Source organism: Calliphora vicina, chromosome 3, assembly GCF_958450345.1.
Source record: "Calliphora vicina chromosome 3, idCalVici1.1, whole genome shotgun sequence".
NCBI classification, from domain to species: Eukaryota; Metazoa; Arthropoda; class Insecta; order Diptera; family Calliphoridae; genus Calliphora; species Calliphora vicina.
The window spans coordinates 1394875-1413010 of record NC_088782.1 but is presented as its reverse complement, the minus strand read 5'-3'; the positions used below and the strand labels follow the sequence as shown (position 1 = coordinate 1413010).

Below are 18136 nucleotides of genomic sequence, written 5' to 3'. Positions count from 1 at the left end.
ATTAAAGCTTTTGTTGAATTTATGTATTTTTATTTGACAAATATAAATTTTCTGTATAAACTTGCACAAAATTGAAAAGGTGGGTTCATGAAACATGTCGCGCAAATTTGCCCATTTGCACAAATGGGAAACTTAAGCGTTTAAATGAGTACCCTTATAGTACATTTATGTATTTATTTAACCATAAACTTGATTTTATTTTTTTTTTTAAAGAAAATTTTTTTGGACGAAATAGTTTTAATTATTTTTTTTAAAATAATAAAAACTATTTTGTCCAAAAAAATATACATATGTATTTGTTATAATATTTTAGTAATTATCCATGGTACAATCAGTTACCAGGTACAATTATTAGAGAGAGTTTCCAATGTTCACCCTTAAAACGTCAAATTATATATTCAATCACTTAATTTTTTTTAATTTTTAACATTTTAATTCAAATTCGTATACACTTATTTTAAAAATATAGTCTTTCTTCAATTATAAATGGTTTAAATTAAATTGATTTTTTGTAATAAAAATTTAATTTTTTTTAGACATTTCCTTTTTATATTTTTTCATTTTCTTTTGTTTGGCGTTATAGGGAATGTATAATCGAGAACACACTTTCTAATAATTGTACCTTGCTTGTTCTGCCATGGTAATTATCTACATATCGCACTTGATCAACAAGAGGGTATTAACTCAAAATTTTGAAAATTTCACTTTTTTCATGAAATCAACTAACAACATCAATATCTATCTACTGTACAAATTTCGACGTATTCCGATTACTCTTTCATCTCGAAAACAACATTTGAGACCATTTTCGTGATAATGTAGTGACTAGTTTTATACAACAGAAAGGTATTATTTTGATTTAATACAAAAGTTGAAATATAAATGCATCGTATATTTTCATATAAAAGGTATTATTTTGAGTTGAGCCTTTATTCCAGTTAAAAATAATCAAATTGTTTTATTTATATTTGGTTGTATTTTGAGTTGATACTGTTTTGTTGATAAAATTTGTTTTACTTTATGATTTTAATTCGAAATGTGACTCTTTTTATAATAAAATTGTTCACATTTTTTCAGAATAATGGTATTAACTCAAAAAACAGATTTTTTTTGCAATAATTGGAAAAATTTAAAAGAAAAACAATGTAATTATATTTTTAAATGGAATTTATATACTATTATGTATTCAGATTTTCAAATTATCTTAAAATGTAACAACAAACTGTTTTTATCATCTACTGAAAATTTTAAAATTTTGAGTTAATACCCTCTTGTTGATCAAGTGCGATATGTTAGTAGTAAGAAAATAAATAAAAATAAACAGAAAGAAAATAACACATTTTGGTGGTGGTTTTATGTTTTTGTATACTGTTTTATTATATTATCTTCAACAGTTTGTACGAACAGCCATTTCTCCCCACATTGTATTCTTTTTTTCACAATAATTCTCATTTAGTTTGAATTAAAAGTGATATAAGTAGTTTAGTTTTTGGTGAGAAAATCATACTTACCTGGCGTAGGGGTTATCCGTGATCATGAAGGCGGTTCCCCCGGAGTGAGGCTTGATCATTGCACTTACGATTGAGTTGACCTCCGCGATTATTCCTAATGTGAATAACTCGTGCGTAAAATTTTTGGTAGCCGGGAATGGCGTTCGCGCCGTCCCGACATTATATAATACATTTCAAGATTCCTATTTGTCATGAAATTTGTCTAAACTCAGATTTGCTATAAATTCTTGAACAATTAATTTTTTCCCAAAATCTTTAATGCATTTTCACTGAACAAAATGATAAATCTGAGACGACGGATCAAAAAAATCGGAAAATTAAAAAGGTCAAGATTTTCTAACAGGAATTTTAAATTTCTATTTTAAAAGTGAACGAAAACATCACATTTATCAAAATTTCTTAAAATTGAAGTTTATAAATAAGGGATCACTAAAATAAAAAAATAAAGAAAATAAGCTCAATTCGATTACCTATAATTAAGGTTTCATTCAGAAGATTTTTTAATTTTAAATAACACACATAATATAGAATTTAATGTCTAAATCTTTATTATGACCCGAAAGAACATCTCTGACATTACTTTTTAAAGATAATTTCATTAAAATATAGCACCGCGCTGTAGGTGGTCCATTCGGAAGGTAATAATGCCTGAGATTAAAGCATAAATTCAAGCTTGGCGGCTTCAATTGAATGGGGTAATGTCATTATCCCTCCGACGGTTGAGGAGAAGTTGCCTTTATTCGAAGTACAAAGTCCAGGACCTTCTCACCCGCCGGAGGGTTATATTCTGAACAAATTTTGTCAAAATAGAAAAAGTTGCATTAGAATTTTCCCCGTTTTATTTCAGTAATTTATTTACAAAAATTGATTTAAAATCTAAAAATTTTAATTGACAAAATTCAAAATCTAAATATTGCTTTTCATATTCACCAACAAAATGAGAAAATTCTTTAACTATTTCATAAAATAATACCATAATTTCATAATGCAGAAAATCGTAATTTTCGAGAAAGAAATCGTCAAATTGCTATTTTTGAAATCAAAAATCGTCAAATCTGGCAGCTATGATTGTGGTTCAATTTCATTCTTAATTTTTCACGGTTTTAATTGCTGTTAAATTAATTAAATGCGTTGTTGGTTTTTGTGCGGAAATATTCTTTGTATAAATAATTAATTATTGCCAATATGTTATACAAATAATATTATTGATTTATTTGCCTTTGTGTTATGTTTTATTGTACTGCCAAATTGATGTACGATCAATTTAATTTCCTTTGTCTTTAAATTGAAGCCAAAGCCAATGATTTCAAGTTTATATAAACTTAATCAAGGTTAAGGATGTATTTGTCCAATTAGAAAACGCACAAAGGCATATTTGAAGGAAATCAAAATTTATTCATTATTTTCATTAGCATTTCATTATAAAATTTTTTGTTTACTGAAATTATGAATACGTACATATTTGGTATACATATCATGAGTTCCATCAAAGAACACAAGTTTTTAACACTGGGTCTTCCGACTTTGAACATATTCGGTAAAGACATACGAATTCTTTGGATATTTAAATTTTTATTTAAAATATAAAAAAAGAACATGGGGGGTGTAATTTTTTTGATTTAAGATGCATTTAAAAGATAATTATTATTATGTCCATCCACTTTGTTTTCAAAAAATTCATTCAATGAAAAAAATATACATATAAATATTTTTTTTTTCAAATAATCTTAAAAAGTATCAAATTTAATTCATGTAGAGGAATTTACACATTCAGTAAAAATAATTGTGTAAAATAGAAAAATTACATGAAAATATATTTTAAATTTAAAATTATTTTACTATTTTGCGATTAAGAACTAATTTCATAATAATAATCTGACATAAAATTTATCTTGAAGTATAAAATTCCGCGCAATATGTGTTAAGAAAAATATTAAAATTTATTTTCAAAGAATTTATAGCAAATCTTTATCTAGAAAAATGTACTAACTAATAGAGATCTTGAAATGTATTATATAATGTCGGGACGGCGCGAACGCCATTCCCGGCTACCAAAAATTTTACGCACGAGTTATTCACATTAGGAATAATCGCGGAGGTCAACTCAATCGTAAGTGCAATGATCAAGCCTCACTCCGGGGGAACCGCCTTCATGATCACGGATAACCCCTACGCCAGGTAAGTATGCCTTTCTCACCAAAAACTAAACTACTTATATCACTTTTAATTCAAACTAAATGAGAATTATTGTAAAGAATATAATGGTTATAGAATGTGGTGGTAGAAAGAAAACACCACCAAAGTATCTATCACAAGTAGGTAAGTGAAAGCAATAGAAATTCGAAAATAAAAACTATCACTTTGATGTACACATGTAATGCTTTACGTGGCTGATGGTCCTTTGCTACATATTGTTGAAGCATATGGCGGAAAGATTAAGAGATACATACATATGTGTGTAGCCTAGTGGTTAAGATGTTTGACTACAAAACGTAAGGCGATGAGTTCGAATTCATTATTTTCTGAGTTTATATTTTTATTAATGTTTTAGTCCTTTTTGATATAATGCTGCTAAGTTATAAAGAGGATGTAAGTTTTTCTTAGCGTGAAATAAATTGGACGATTCGGAACTAGCTCAATGAACAACAGAATACTTTTTGACAGCAAATCTACGACATAATATGCACATTAGACATGCCCTTTATTCGTTATTAGCTAAAACAAACTATTGCATAAATTAAGTGGAATCACGGATAATCGGAAAACAAGTACCATATTACAGAATTGTAAAATTGGGTAAATAATGGTACTTGTTTTGCTTTCTTTGAAAAAAGTATTATCGCCTAGAGAATTAGAAATCAAAAAGGACCACTATTTACCCAATTTTACAACTTTCAATAGATTTCCGGTTCTTGTTATCCGATTGGCCTGTCTAAGGGTATTGGCCATTGTTAGCTATGGCTTTTTTCAATCTTTCTGGCAACATATGGATTCCGAGCCGAAAGAACTATTCATCTTTGATGGTCAAGAACGAATCAGGCGAATATCGAATACTTGTTTCAAATAGAAGCCTATACCAGAGAGATCGTCCTGCATCGATCGCAAAAAATAGTAGATGGACGGGGCACTATCTGCTCTATAAAGCGGGTGAGGTAAAACTTCCCAACCACTTCATTCTATATAGTTTTTAAAAGGTATTTTAACATGTGGCCGAATTTTACGGTTTCATGTCTGGCAGCATATTATATGCTTCACCTACGATCTCTTACTCTTCGGGTTATCGTAATGGATCCAAAACTGATTTTCTTTTATAGCTTTCAAGTATAATTTCAGACATGGAAAATCGTCCTTCAAGTTCTCTCGGTTTCTATTCGCATGGTATCCAATTTTCCTGCTTTTGAATGAATGATGCTGCTCGCAAATTGATTAGCTTCCAATGATTTTGCAAGCTCTTGATGAGTGTGGCAACAATCTTCATGGAGTAATGCCTCCAATTCTTGGTCTTCAAACTATTTTTGCTGATCTGGCTGGTTGAAACCGATGGAACACATTACCATCAGCTTTGGTGAGCAATCGGTGTGCTTCAGCTGCACTTTTTCAAATTAAAGAAGTAAAGCAAAATTTCCTGCATATGACGCTTTGTTGGTATAAAAAACGATCGCCTAAATTTGTATAATAGCATTATTATTATAACATTGGTTTGTTACATTTACTTCCTTCCTAAGCATATTAATTATTATTTTTTTTCCCAAATTAATAAAATACTATTACCACAAAAAAGTTTGTTATCAATTATTTGTTTGATTTATTGCAATACTCTTCTAATCACAAGTTCATTAGAAAACAAAAGACGGTAGACATAAACCTCGTTCCTCAAGTAAGTGTAAATTGGATTGTTTCTAAAGTCTTTTGTTTTACAATAAAAAATACGTTTGTGTTTAAACATTGAACTTTTTCCGTTTATTGCAGTTTTTATTTGGTGTTTGAATTTGAAACAAAGGATTCAAAATGAACAAAAATTAAGCTTGTTAATATTTCAAAATCTCTTCCTAATACGATTAATTGTTCTGGTTTTCAGGCGCCATGTAGCTGTTTAATTTTTAACAAGCAAAACTTATACTGCAAACATAAACTGTATTTTAAAGCAATTAACCTTGAAAGAAACATAAATAAATCAATTAAAGTGTAACAAAAGCTCAAAAACAGACATTAATCGATTCATTAAAATCTCAATATGATATAGCATAAAAAAATTAAACAAAATATAAATTAAAACTAACCACTGCAGTGCACTGTTGGCCAGGTTTATAGTTTTGTATCTCTAAAAGTACACGCATGATTATAAAACTATGGCTTCTTGTCTTTAACCCTGACGACAGACTAAACAACAAAAAACAAATTTAATTTACGCATTTTAAGGTAGTATTTTGTTTTCTAGTAAAACACAGCTCTCATAATATAAAACAATTCCAAACTTATCAACACATCACATGCAACAATACACAATGGAAATAATAAATGACCATTTTTATTTAATTTAAACATTTTTTGAATGAATGAATTAAAGAAACACTTTGAGTTACAAACAGTTCGATTTTAATATAAACAATACAAGTGCTGACAACTGCACAATATTCTTTTTTCTTTTGGGTTAAGGTTGGTTTCAACGAAATCCTGTGACTAGATTTTAACAAATAAAAATAAATATAAAGTGCGTATGAAAATGATTAATGAGTTGAGTCAATTCAATAAAAAAAATTACAATTGATACAGTTTGTTTGTGTTGAATTAAATTTGTATAGTTTCGATTTTGTAAATAAAATTAATTTTATAGTATGCTAATTTTCGTTTAAAACAGCAATTTGTGCGCACTTTGTCTGATACGTTTGTGTTACGAGTTGTGTTGTTTTTAATTGACTTTAAGGAAAACAATATATGTACATATTTTGCATCAGTATTAAACGCTTTATTTTTAGAAATGTCAATTATATTTGCTTTAAATAATACATATTAAATAAAGCAAAAAAAAAAAAAATGTAAAGTTGGATGTAAAACAATAATAAAAAATTGTAAGTTTGTTATGAAAATTATTCAAAAATTTATTTTTAAATAAAAATTTACATCACACGTATTTGGTGTAAAAGCGTGTAAACAAAAGAAATAACAAATAACATGTTTAATGGTATTATTGAACTGGCATCATCCATAAAATAAAATAAAAAACAGAAGTAAGACAGAAAAAGTGTTAACTTTAATAAAGCAATTTAACGATATTTTGTTTATATTATGCCCTTCCGTGACAATTTTTTAAACACCTAAGATGCTTAATAAAAACATTCATCAACAGAATTTACATAAAGATTAATAAACAACCATTAATTTTATGCTAATTTGTTTACTAACAAATGCTGCTAAACATTTCTTGTAAGTTGTAAAATGTTGAGGCAACACAAAAACATCATTTACCATAACTTGAAAACTAGTTACAATGTTTACATTTATTTATTCTCTCTCTTTGCTTTTCTATACCATGTGTATTTATGTATGTAATTCAGTTGTAATGTATGTTTACATTACTGAGTAACGATTACTCTATAAATACTACGCAACACAATAACAACAAAACCCGGCTCTTTTCGAACTTTTTCTCTCTTCATTGAATTGTTTGTTTGTTTGTTTGTTGCTTATCTTAGCTTAGCTTTTTTTTTCTTTCTTTTATTTATTTATTTATATTTTTTCCATTTCATATTTATTACGAGTAGTATTTCGTATTTTGTTTATTTTGTTTTAGCCAGTATTGTTTGTGACTTTATTTTGGTTGTCGTTGTTGTTTTTATTTTTATTTTATCTTGTTTGTGATTTTTAAAGTAATGTTTCGAAAAAAGACTTTGTGTTGAATCGTTTGCATTTGGCAAATTCAGTGTGGCTCGTGTCTTCAAAGTGTTCTGTCACGTTTAAGCGGTTTTTTCTTGAACGCATTTAATAAATCAATTTTAGTGCAATAATTGTAAGAATAATAACAATTTTTTAAAGAACGATTTTATCTAAAACATAAGAATTAAAAATAAATATTTGTTTAAATAAAATAATTTAAAAATTCCAACAAATAACAGATAAAAACAATGATATATAAACAGCAATAATTCTAAAAGCTTTATTTTTGATGCCAATTAATTAAGAAAATAAAATTGTTTTGTGTGTTCTTAATAAAAAAACAAATACATTTTTTACGAATATAAATTCTAAGGAACTGTTTTTTAATACTTAACTGCTAATATAGAATTTTTTCTATAACGAATTAGTAGCAAAACAAATTAGTAGTAAATACAAAACATTAAAAAAATTTAAATAATTTCCAACATAACTGAACAATTTTAAATTCAAAATTTTTTAATAGTGAAATATAAACAAATTTTATTCTATAAATTATTATTATTTTTTAGCCATTACAAATATATATTTATTTATATTATAAATACTAAATAGTAGGGTATTCAATTAATCGGGGTTCTGTTTTAATCGGTTAATCGAGCAAATAATTAATCGGGGTTTGGATTTAATCGGTTAATAATCGGTTAATTTAAAATTATTCGATTAACCGAATAATTTGTATTTTAATTTTAAATTGAAAATACAACAACGAATTTTGTGTACAAAAACATAAAAAACATAACAATTCAACCAAAAATAATAGCAAATATGGTATTTGAGATACATTTTGTATGTATACACATGTGATTTTTTCATGATTTTAGTGAGATTTTCAGAAATCATCTTTTAAAAAAAGAATATAATTTAAATATTCTTTTTAGAATAAAACATTACTTGAAAAAAACTCTCTCGCTGATTGTAGATGTTGGAGAAATCGAAAGCATGATATATCCAATATATATAAAATCCTTTGTTATACCATTGGAATCCTTTATGGATTGTTTTAGATTTTGAATACTTTTAATAGTTTCGTTAAGTTAATCGAAAAAAAAGTTTCGTCTATATAAATTTGTATTTGAATTAAAACAGAAAAAAAATACAAAAAAATATGTTAAAGTGCAAAAAAAAAGGAATTTCGGTTAATCGGTTAACCGAGACAAATTAATCTGTTTATTTGTTATTTGAAAATCGGCAATTTTAAATTATTCGAACAGTTAACCGTCCAAAATTAATCGGTTAACCGATTAACGGTTAATCGATTGAATACCCTACTAAATAGTGATGTGAAATAACAATACTTTTGAGCACTAAATAATTTCCATTACTTCCAGTACTTTTTTATAATTTAATGTAACAACAGTACACATTTAATTTAATAAATTTATATTAAAAAAAATAAGTTAAAATTTATTGCAAATTTTATTTATTATTTCTATTTATAGCTACTTTATAAATACACTACACAATGGTAATAATCGCTTAAAAATATTAAGTGGCACTTTGGGCATTAATTTATAATCATTTCTTTATAATGAATTTTGTTAATGCCTATTCGAGTTTTGAATAGGAAATTGTTCTCTTAAATATATCGCGCACCCAACTCAAAATTATTTTTTCTGGTTTATATGCTTAAACTATGCACAATACCCTTGTTTATCTTTAAAAAAATATCAGTGAATTTCCTTATTGTTACGTGTTACTAAAAAAATAGTTATGTCCTTCATTATGTTTCAATTGGTATATTTTTGCGATTTCTGAAAAATTAAAATTTTGAGTTGTGTCACTTTTGAACTGGATGTACGATATAATGATTTGAAACAAAACATCAATTTCATTTTAAGTGCTATCTGATAATAACAATATTTACAATTGATTTATCAAACATGCTAAACTAGAATCTGTTAAAAAAGAGGATATTTAATGATAAAGTTCAGTAATAAGGTAATTTTAAATTTTACACCATTTGCAATTGTATTTCAGAAATTTCCAATTATATTTCAGAATTTTCCATTCAATTTCAATTAGAAAACTCTGAAATATAATTGGACATTTCAGAAATTCAATTAGAAAATTCTGAAATTCAATTAGAAAATTCTGAAATTCAAATGGAATTTTCTGAAATACAATTGGAAATGGTGTAGATCATAGGGTAACATAGAGACGAGACGTAATTTTCAAAAACCTAAGTCTGTTGTCAAAAACCTAACTCTTGCAACAACAAAATACTAGTTGCTAGTCAATGTATTTTGTTGTTGTATCAAACATATGGGTTGTTGTATTTGTGTTTGACAAATTGAATTTTAGCAATTTTTTATTATAATTTAGAAGTTTCTTACCACAATTTAAAAATTCCAAAATTTTGGGAATTTTCCAATTGTTTTTAAATTTTCCATTTGTAATTTGTATTTCAGAAATTTCTAATTACAATTAGAAAATTTGCAAATTACGAACAGAAATTTGTGAGATACAATTGAAAAATTCAGAAATTCTGAAGTAGAATTTAAAAATTCTGAAATACAATGGAAAACTCTGAAATATTTTGTCATGACTTAAAAATACGGGATTTACAATAGATGCCGTATCTTTTGAACGTGGTTTTTAATAACTTATATGTAATTTTGAAATTATCAAGTATTCTCATTTAGTTATTGAACATTATAGTGTAAAGAAAGTTTTTATACCCTACACCATACACCATAGTGGGGAGGGTATTATGCGTTTGTGCAGATGTTTGTAACGCCCAAAAATATTAGTATACCGACCGACTTAGAATCACTTTCTGAGTCGATTAAACGATGTCCGTCCGTCCGTCTGGTCGGCTTGCTGGCTGTCCATGTAAACCTTGTGCGCAGAGTACAGGTCGCAATTTAATTTTTCGGCCCAAGGACCAAGCCTATTGAAACTGGCTGAAATCGGACCATTATTTCACCTAGCCCCCATACAAATGTCCTTCCGAAATTGGACTTTATCGGTCATAAATGTTTAATTTATAAATGTATCTCCACAAATTGCGCTCCAAATAAGTTTTATATATACAAAATTCATGTCACCAAATTTTGTTACGATCGGTCCATAATTAGTCAAAGCTCCCATATAGACCAGCTTCCGAAAATCACTTTAACGTGCATAAATCGCTTAAAAATTTTGGTATACTCACAAAATTCAACATAGTAAACTTTCATATAGACACAAATCACACGACCTAATTTCATGGTGATCGGTCCATAATTGGTCATAGCCCCCATATAAGGTCCACTTCCGAAAATCACTCAAAATATAAATTATTGAAATTTTAAAAGAAAAATGTTTTTGCTCTTTTACTTAGTGTAGGGTATTATATGGTCGGACTTGACCAACCATACTTTCTTACTTGTTTTTACTTCGAAAATGGCGTCATATGCAAGAAGTTTTGCTTTACTTCTTTAATTTGAAAAAAGTGCCGCTGAAGCACATCGATTGCTCACCAAAGCTTATGGTGAATATATTTCATCGGTTACAACGTACGAGAAATGTTTTGTGCGGTTAAGTCACGGAAGACAAAGAACGCAAAATCCAAGCTTAAAAGGTTGAAGACCATGAAATCTCCATGAAGATTGCTCTCAAACTGAACAAGAGCTTGCGAAATCATTGGGAGCTACTCAAACAGCAATTTCATAAGGTTTGGATTCGTCCAAAAATACGGAAATTGGGTAACGTACGAATTGAAGCCGAGAGACCTTGAAAGACAATTTTTCATGTCCGAAATTATGCTTGAACGCTATAAAAGAAAACAATTTTTGCACCGAATCATTACTTGCGATCAAAAATGGATCGACACCAAAGCCAAATATTCATTGCGCTAAGGTAATTATCTGTGTTTGGTGGTAGTAAAATGGTCACATCGCAGGGAACCTGTATCGAACCCAAATGATTTATTTTTGGAGAGAGCTTTGGCAGAAAAACGAGCAGAATATGCTGCCAGATATGAAACCGTAATATTCCATCATGATAATGCTCGGCCACTTGTTGCAATACCTGTTAAAACTATTTAGAATGAAGTGGTTGGGAAGTTTTGCATCACCCGCTTTATAGTCCAGACCGAGCCCAGTCCGACTACTATTTTTTTTAGTAGTCGGACTGGGCTTCACTTCAGAACAGTGTATCCGATAGTGGCTTGGTTCGTTCTTGGCTTCAAAATATGAGCAGTTCTTTTGGCTCGGAATCCATATGTAGTCAGAAAGATTTCAAAAAGTCATTGCTAACAATGGCCAATACGTTGAATAAATTTATATTGTACGTTGAATAAATTTAGAACGTTTTCAATACACAAATATTTTTTTTAATTTTTGTCCTGTTTTAAAAACTAACAGGAAATTAATTCATGTCGAAATAAAACAAATTTCTTTCACAATTAAAATATTAAAAAAAATATTATTTATCTCGATTATTTGATCACACAAATAAATAAATAAATAAATCTACAGGTATTATTTCAAAAGACCTGTTTCTTTTTATTCCTTTTATAGCCAAAGAATTATTTATCTACCACAAATAATCATCAAATCTAAAAATTTATTATGCGGTTAAAATTGTCATTTGAAGTTATTTTTAAAACTACTTAAATAAATAAAACGCAAAAAAAGAAATAAAATTAAACAAAAAAGTCATGCAAAATTTGTACTCGTACTCGTGTTACAATGTATGATATGAGGTGGTGTAATTGCAACCACTTAAATAATAAAATAAAAAATAAAACAAACAAACAAAAAATTAAATTAAGACTAAAACAAAACCAAAAATACTTACATTTAAAAATAATAATAATAATAAAGTTAATGTACATTTTGTGAGTGTGACATTTTATCATAAACAAGTGATCTTGAAATTTATGATATTGTTGCAAAAATACAAAGAAAAATTAAATAAGAAAATGTCTCTTATTTAAACGACCAAACAATGAAAGTCTTGACAGATAAGTAATACATATTGTTTAAAAAAAAAATAAAATAAAATTTAAGGGATTTTGTGGTTTTCTGATGAGCAGCAATTCATTGGAAAAAGAAGCAAATGTTTCATGTACCACTATCGCACCTTATGCAAAGTTTAAAGCTGACGACAGACCTCAGACATGCCAGTCATCGGAATGAATGAATGAGTGTTTGTGTGCGGTTTGGTGGGGTTTTGGTAATGGTTGACTGAAATTTATCTGCAATAAATATTAACAACAAAAAAGTAATTATTGTTAATTTTAGGTTAAACCATTGTAACCCCCATTCTTTTTCTTTTTTTTTTTGTTGGTGGGTGAAATGTGTTGAAAAGTCACAAGCAGTTGAAAGTAGTTCGCAGTTTAATGATTTTTAAAACTTTTAAAACAGTTTTCTGTATGTGTGCTTTTGTTTTCTTTTAGAGGTTTATGAATTTTTGGAAAGCTTTCATTTATTTAGCAATTAAATAGTTTAAAATATTTGTGAGTTGCCAGCTGAAAATTTTAATAATGCATTTTTAGGTACAGTTTCAGCATTTTGTCAACAACTCATGGTTATTAGATTTCAGCGCCTCCCATAGATTAGGTTATGTACTAAGAGTTACCTAAGTGAAACTGAATTTTAGCATTTATGGTGTTTTCTTTTCTGGCATAAATGATGCACTTATTCTGCATTTTACCATTTTTTGTGTTCTTTTCTTAAAAAAAATGTAGTTTGGTCGTGTTCTTTTCTAATAATGTTACCGTAAAATCCTGAATATATGCTACATGTTTCACCCTCAATTTTATCAAAGGGTTAGAAATGCACCACTTTTTATGTAAGCAAAAATTATAGTTTTTTAATATTTAGAAGATACATAAAAGAAAATTACATAAATGGTAATGATTTTGTTTTATTGTGATCGTTAAAAATGCAACACATTATGAGGGTATGGGTAACATTTAATAAATGGTACAAAATATATAGGCAACATTTTGAGTCAGAAAAGAAAACACCATTAGTTATAAAGAAATCATAAACTATACAGAATTATGTTTCTAAAAAGATTGAAAGTAAAAAATCCTTTCTTGACAGATATGTTCTATTACAATATTTTTTAAATTCCATTTTCAAACTTGTATCTAAGGGAATAATATCCAATAAATATCAATATCACTCAACATATTTCCGTAACTGTGAGCTGAACTTTTAAAACATTTTTAAAAGCTTTTATTAACTTGATTGTTTCTTAATTGTATGTATTTTGAACCAGTTCTCGTAACCCGAATAGGCTGAAAATGGGTATATCGAATGCATAGACCTGTTCTAGGCCAGGCATAAATCTGATGACAATGCTATTATGTTCGAAAATTCGAACTTAGGTTTGAAAATTTTTTAAAGCTGTTAAAATAATCTCTAAATCATGAGGATTCTTAAACAAATATTTTTAGTTTTATTTGTGGCCAATTTTTTATATTTTCCAATTTCGAAATCAGAAATCTAAAAAAAAATCGAAATGCTTATGACCTTTAAAGTATTTTTAATATAGAATCAGAATAAAATAAGCTTTTAATCGTTTTGAATCGGTAGCCAACCTGCACATCTGCACAGAAAAAACAGATTCGTTGTGATTTGTTGTCAATCTTGTTATATCCATGCCAAACAGATTTTTTTCGATACTGGGAACAGTATGGGATTTACAATAGATGGGGTATATTTTGAACACGCTTTTTGTTTTTAACAACTTATATCGAGTGCCTATATTAAAAACCCTCTATCTTTGATTTTCACGAAAATTATTTTTTGATGGTAAAATGTTCAGTAAAACAGCCCTCATGTATGGTGTGAATTTTATAACACAGATGTTTCTTTTTGCTGTTATATATTTATTTTTGTTATTTCTCTATCTTACACAAATAATTTTTCTGAATGCAAAACCCTCTATCTTAAAAAAAAAAAAAATGATTTTCAAATATGTATTTTTTTGAAATAATTTCTTCAATCAAAAAAATTTACAAAAGCAAAATAAAAACATTTTTTGTTTAATATTGTATTATTAGACGCTATCTTAAATAAATTAAGTTATATTAAATAAATCACGTAAAAACTGATAGATGGCATAAATGAAATCAAGAGTTATTCAGATTTACCGTAGCTACAACTTTGCAAAATATTGTTATTGAAAAATTAGGAGTTCCTGGAAGTTATTTTAAAAAAATTAAAAAAAAAAAATTTTACTTCCTATATTTTTTCAACAAAAGTTCACGAAAAAGCTATATTTTGGAAACAAAATTTAACAAAATTTATTTGGCGGACTCTTAGCTATTTTATTGCCATATAAAGTTAAGCCGTATTACAAAGTCTGAGTTAGCTGTTAACCAAAAACTGATGACACCTTTTTTAGAGGCCCTACTGATTTTCAGAAACTTTGGGGGCCCATAAAAATCGGTCATCAAAATGGAGAAACTGAGTATAGGGTTTACTACCCTTTAGTAGTAGAGTAGAACCTATACTGTCATGATCTTGTGTTTTTCCAAAAGTCTTCATTTGTTGCATAGTGTAATAAGCGGTCATTATTGCCAAGATATAAGCAAAAAAACTGTAAAAAAAACTTTTCACTGTTTTTTGGTGAAAAAAAAACAGATTATAACTTGTTTTCTATGTATTTTCGTCAGTTTTTAATTCCCGGGATTCCCGACTAAAAATACAGGAATCGGGTAGTGAAAAGTTGGCAAAATTCCCGGGAAATTGGTATAAAAACCCTAGTTTCAACAAAAATCATTTGGACAAAATTATTTTATTTTCCGGGAAATGGAAATAGTGAGGAAAATTAAGAACCCTATAGCAACCGAATTTGTTGCCAATCGAATGTTTCTACCTCAGTGACCGAATTTTACAGTTGTGTCTACACAATTTTGGAAGGGGTAACAAAAGTTTGGTTGTTTCAATCGAAATTCTTCTTTATCAACTAACTTTCTGTTGATAGAACCGAAAAATTCTATAAACGCAATCGTATCATTCGATTGGTAATAAATTCGGTTGCTATCACGAATCTGTTTTCTCTGTGTAGTTCCAATATAATTTCTAAACTTCTGTAGGTAGGCATGCAGCATTATTCTAAAAAGCTTCTGGTTTCTCATTAGATAACAATATTCTTCAATAAATAGTTAGTTGTTTAGTAATTTAGTAAAGCAATAGAATGCAATTTCAAAAAGTTTTAATCAACTAAAAGTTGTTAAGAAAATTTAAAAATTGACGAAAAGAAGAAGTACAACTTTAAAATTGATTTAATTTATTTAACTAATCGTATTTTGAGCGTTCAAGCTTAATAGATTAAATAACAATTATTTGAAACACGTTTAATGGTCATAATTTATCAATGATTTAAATGTTTGAAAAACTTAATTCAAGTTTAATTTAATTCAATTTGTTTGATTTTTTTATACACGTCCATTGATTGCAGTGGCCTGCCTGCCTGCCCGCCTACCTACCACTTCCCACGAAGCCAAGAGTTCTTTTGCATAATTTGACCATTATTTAATATAGTTGACATTAAAATGTCTTGTAAGTCGGATTTTACTGCGTTTTTAAGTATTTCTTTAGCAGTGTTTCTTGGAGTTTTGCGAAATTCATTAAATTTTCATGAGTATATTTTACGGCAACTACTAAATAGTAGAGTACACAAGTATTTAGCTTAATATTTGTTTTAGTTATTCGATTTTTATCCATAGTTGTTGCCAAGTTTACCACAACATAGTATGTTTTGATTTTTTCTCCAAAAAAAATTAAAAAAATTTGTAATAAAATTTTCTACCATAAATAAACACTAGTTTACTTAAAGCCGCATTTAAACGGCTCAACTATGGGCAGTAGTCATTTTTGTGTATTTTTTCGTTGATTTTTATAATAAAATTAAATAAAAAAAATAAAGTAAAAACGTCATAAAGGTGTGACTAGGTCATTTCTTGTTGCTGCGGTATATTTTTGCCATTTAATCACTCTTGTTGGTTGTTATTACCACAAACCAACTAACCAGCCACATTAACCAACTCTCTGTGCGTCTAATTGATTGTAATAAAATTGTTATAAATAAATTCGTGCTTGATGAGAATTGTGATCAGTAAATGAAATGAACAAACAAAAAAAAAAAACAAAAAACACACAAAATCAAACAATTAAATTAATTTATTTCATTTAAACATGAAATTTATATAGTTTAGTTTCGTTTAATTTTGTTTATTAGATTTTTTTGCGAACTGTTTATTTTTGGTCTCTAAGCATTTCAAAATCTAAAGCCACATTTTTTTTTTCAAACACCTATTTATTTTTTGCATATAAGGAATATTTTTTGAAAGCATTTGTCTGTTTTAATTATCACCTTTTGTTACAGTTGACTTTTTTTCCAAATAAATGGAGAGATATTTTATGTTTTAGAAATATTATTGTGACATTTGATTTAGTGGTTTAAATGGTGAAAAATTATAGTTCGAAATATGTACATTTAAATTAAATAATTTGAAAAATTGCATTAAAATGATAAATTTACATTTTAAAGCTTTGGTTTTAAAAAATTCAAACATGTATTTCCTATCCAGGGCCTAAACCATTACTGGGGGAAACCCAGTTAGTAAATTTTACGCGTTTTCTCTTTTAAAAAAACTAATATTTGTAGAGATTCCTTTAAGCTTATAGTAGAACAAGAGGCGCAACTTAGAGTAAAAAAGTATTTAATCTCTCCAGAGTTTTATAGTTGACCCATCAACAAAATACACTGATTTACAATGAAAAGTTTATATGTATTTTGTTGTTGCAAGATTTAGGTTTATTGGCTAGTGATATGTATGTATATAATTGTCAGGGAGTTTCATTAGGAACTTTAAACGGGAACTGTTGTGATATTTTCAAATTGCATTTAACATTTAAACAAAATTCGGCAACATTTTTTTATACCTTTCACCATGAGTGACAAGGGTACATTTTTCATTTGCGATCCCACAATATATATATGTATATTCTGGATCGTTATAGATAGCAGAGTCGATATATCAATGTTCTCATGTCCGTCTGTATGTTGAAATCAACTTTTCGTAGGCCCCAAATAACTTACATAAGTACATAATTTATGCATCAATATATCCGCTATTGAGCCGGTTCGCCTACTATTTAAAATCGAGAAAATCGCCACAAAAACCACGACAACCTCGATTTTTTACCTATTTTATATCTATGTATATATGGATTACTAAGTCATTAATGTAGACAATATGGTTATCTAATGTAGATATTTCAACGACGTACATATATAAAGCCATAGTAAGTCGAACATACCATGGGTCAAAATCCAGACAAATATTTTTTAACCCGATTTTTTTTTTCGACCAAAAAAATTTTTTCACTTTTAATTAATTTAATTTTTTTTTTCAAAAATTAAAATAAAAACATTTCATTAACAAAAAAGTTAAACGAAAATAAAAAAAAAAAAATTTCCTGAAAATATTTAAAATTTTTTATTTTAAAATATAATTTGGTGAAGGGTAAATAAGATTGGGCACAGCCGAATATAGCTTTCTAACTTGTTTTACTTAAATTAGATGTAATTTATCGCATGTACTACACCATTTCCAATTGTATTTCAGAAATTTCTAATTATATTTCAGAAAATTCCAATTGAATTTCAAAAATTTCCAATTATATTTCAGAATTTTCCAATTATATTTCAGAATATTCCAATTATATTTCAGAATTTTCCAA

The 18136-nt window shown here is 27.8% G+C and overlaps 1 protein-coding gene and 2 non-coding genes across 3 annotated transcripts in view; 2 read left to right on the top strand and 1 right to left on the bottom strand.

Annotated features, from left to right (window-relative positions):
* Window positions 1-1503: 1503 nt before the first annotated feature.
* Window positions 1504-1669, top strand: LOC135956119 (U1 spliceosomal RNA). The gene has a single exon (XR_010576359.1). It is a non-coding gene; the product is annotated as a U1 spliceosomal RNA (small nuclear RNA).
* A 1862-nt stretch (window positions 1670-3531) lies between these two features.
* On the bottom strand, window positions 3532-3697 carry LOC135956110 (U1 spliceosomal RNA). Its single transcript, XR_010576350.1, has one exon. It is a non-coding gene; the product is annotated as a U1 spliceosomal RNA (small nuclear RNA).
* Window positions 3698-7437: 3740 nt separating this feature from the next.
* Window positions 7438-18136, top strand: part of GV1 — a 51064-nt gene continuing 40365 nt past the window's right edge. Inside the window, exon 1 of the mRNA XM_065503797.1 lies at window positions 7438-7518. The gene's annotated coding sequence lies outside the window, so the exon portion shown is untranslated. The remainder of the gene's footprint in view (window positions 7519-18136) is intronic.